The sequence below is a fragment of the Theropithecus gelada genome, chromosome 17, assembly GCF_003255815.1.
Source record: "Theropithecus gelada isolate Dixy chromosome 17, Tgel_1.0, whole genome shotgun sequence".
Taxonomy (NCBI): domain Eukaryota; kingdom Metazoa; phylum Chordata; class Mammalia; order Primates; family Cercopithecidae; genus Theropithecus; species Theropithecus gelada.
The window spans coordinates 62,472,358-62,475,446 of record NC_037685.1 but is presented as its reverse complement, the minus strand read 5'-3'; the positions used below and the strand labels follow the sequence as shown (position 1 = coordinate 62,475,446).

The following is a 3,089-nucleotide window of genomic DNA, read 5'->3' as shown; positions in this document are numbered from 1 at the left end:
GATGCTGAGCATCTTTTCATATGCTTATTGACCGTTTGTATACATATCATCTTTGGATAAATGCCTATTTAAGTCCTTTGCCCATTTTTTATTTGGACTGATTTTGTTGTTGAGTTACAGGAGTTCTTATTTCTAAATGTTTAGGTTTTTTTTTTCTTTTTTTAAAGAGAGGGCATCTCACTGTATCAGCTCAGCTGGAGTGCAGTGGTGAGATCAGAGCTCGCCACAGCCTCCCAACTCCTGTTCTCAAGCGATCCTCCTGCCTCAGCCTCCCAAGTAACTGGGACTACAGGTGTGCACTACCACATCCAGCTATTTTTTTTTTCTTTTTGTAGAGATGGAGTCCTACTTTGTTTCCCAGGCTGGTCTTGAACTCCTTACTTCAAGCAATCCTCTCAGCCCTGCCTCCCAACGTGTTGGAATTACAAGCACGAGCCACTGTGCTTGGCCAGGAGTTCTTTATATATTCTGGATACCAATCCCTTATCAGATACATGATTTGCAAATATTTTCTTTGATTCTCCTAGGGCTGCCTCTTCACTGTGTTGATTGTGTCCTTTGATGCATTTGAAACCCTCCTGAGCCATTCCCTCCGGTATCCTGCCCCTACTGTCAGGCTGCTCTGCACTTCGCATGGGGTTTTGGGGTATTGGGAGTACTCCTCCACCTTGTATCCTGCTGCCTCCCTGGGCGGGCTGCACCCACTGAGGGATGGGGGAGTGGCAGGTGCTTCATCCCTCTGTGATTTCTGCCCCAGGTCCTCTTCTAACAAACGCAAATCCTATTATGAGAATTTGCTAACACGTTTTAAAAATATGCAAATGGATTGGGAGCTTATTTCAGAGACGATTTTTTTAAAGAACAAGTAACCTATATATTTTTAAAATCTAGAGAATGTACAACTCCTCTGCCACAACATGAGGGAGAGGAGTCTGCAGACGGCTGATTGGTGACGACTGAACACGATGGAAAGGCAAGTCGCTATGCCGGAAGCCTTTGAAGGGAGCCAGCAGGGTCTGTGGGAGGTTCAGGACACATACCTACAGCCCTGCTTCCGGCCCCACCCTTGGGGAAGCCTTTTGCGGGTCATCCTGGGACTCCGCTGGGAAGGCCCCAGGAGGTGAAGCATCCTCTGCAGAGGAGATGACACATCTGGAGGTAGAAGACAGACCTCCATCTGGGCTCCGTTTAACTGCTGTGATTTGGGATTGTGACTTACCCCATGAAGCCTCAGTTTCCCACATGGAAAATCAAATCAATCATTGTTATAACATTTTACTTTTTTGTTATGTGATGTAATTTACACAGTGCTTTCGTAGACATTATCCAATTTAGGGAAATAATACAGAGCAATGCACTTTGAGAAGAATAAAATGCTTAACATGTGTGAGGAATTCTTTTCTTTCTTTGAAAACTACTCCGGATGGCTTGGCTATTGTTTAGTTAAGAGAATTACACAACTTTTGAGACATGGTTCCTTATCTTGTGTAGGCTGAAAGGCAATTAAACAATTATTCATGTCAGAATCTGAGGTAAATAAAAGGCTGCTTCAAAGAGTCCACTTACGGATTGAAAAGCAGTTGAGTAGAAACAGAGAGTGGTCTGTAATTTCCTTCTGGAAGGAATATCCACTCCATATGGCCTGAAGCAAGAATTTCAAACTCCTCTGTGGGGAGAAAGAGACAGAAATAAAAACTTTAAGTTTTTTTACTCTGATTTGTCCCAGCCATTTTCTGAACAGCCTATGGAAGCCATCCGCTCCTCTAAACAAAAATAAGCTAAGAGACAGAAAGAACGATTAGATTTCTGTGTGTAGGGATTGTTCAGTCATAAATCAGTGTCTTTTTCCAAGAGGAAGGTGCCAGCAACAAAAGTTGGTCATAAAAAGGACATTAAACTTTAGTAGTTTCTTCACTGTTCCCTCCCACATCCAGCTGCCAACAGCAGAGACAACTGTGAGACACAGTGACATGAAGTGACTGCTCCACTGCCGGGCAACAGGCGACCTGGACGCCAGGCTCCCTGGCGGAAGAAATAGAAGGTCAATAGCAAACACGGATGCCTTCCTCCCTACCACATCACCTCCACTTTTCACCATTGCCTGTGCGATACACCCGCCCCACAATGCCTTCCTCAGCCTTTTACTTCTGTTTCCAGTGAGTCAAGAAAAACTTCTCCAACTTGCCCTGTGGCGATGAGTGAGCCCATAATCCACTTACACGTGTGACCTTTACACAGCCTAGACCCCCACAGAGCAGCCAAACATGCAGTCCTGCAAACAAAAGGAATTTCAAGATAACTCTCATCTTTCACTAATTATCCCAAAACCCAAAGGGGATCCATACACACATCCGAAGCCTGCTTTACGGAGGCTTCCTCCCCTGTGTATTCCCAGCATCCTGTAGTTTCCCACTCTGCAACTCCAAACTCAGCTTGTCCCATCACCAGCTCCCAGCCTCTTTTCTTTCCCTCTCCCCATGCCCCACTGCCTCTATTTTTTAATTATTGCAGATTGACCAAGTGTCTATGAAGCTGCAGCGAGGTTTCTTCTTTTTTGGAGCAGGGAATGGGGAGTGATTGGGCTTGGCTGTGACAAAATGAGTTTTGGCAGGCTCAGTGGGCAGAAGCCATGAACACCATCCCAGTAAGTACAAGGGACTCTAGAAGCGTAGCGTTCCCTTAGTTCCTGGCTGGAAACCCAGCTCCCCACCTCCTCCCATCCATCAAGCTGGGAGCCGTGACAATGTCAGAGCCTGAGCTCCCGCCCAGACTTCTGGGTGAAGTGGTCCCATGGAGCAAAGCTTGGTTTGGAAGATTTGGAGAATGTGAGAGAACGTTCTCTTACCACAACCTCTTCCCCACCGCGGCCCCTTCCTAAGTTGCCACTGAAATCTGGTTTTGCCAGGGCAAAAAATAGGGGCAGTGGACAGCTTCTGCCAACAGTGAGTTTGTTCCAAGCCCACCCCACAGTCATGGGTCCCTCGGAGTGTCACTGAGTCACAGGACTCATGGAACTCTGCCCATGTCATGAAGATAAACTACTGTGATCACTTTAAAAATCTTTCTCATCATGTCCTTGGGAAGATAAA

At 46.1% G+C, this 3,089-nt stretch overlaps 1 long non-coding RNA gene across 1 annotated transcript; it reads right to left on the bottom strand.

Moving 5' to 3' along the window:
• Positions 1-834: 834 nt before the first annotated feature.
• Positions 835-1,675, bottom strand: LOC112611082. Its single transcript, XR_003116543.1, has 2 exons — positions 1,567-1,675; positions 835-1,132 (listed from the first exon to the last, which is right to left on the bottom strand). It is a non-coding gene; the product is annotated as an uncharacterized LOC112611082 (long non-coding RNA).
• Positions 1,676-3,089: the final 1,414 nt, after the last annotated feature.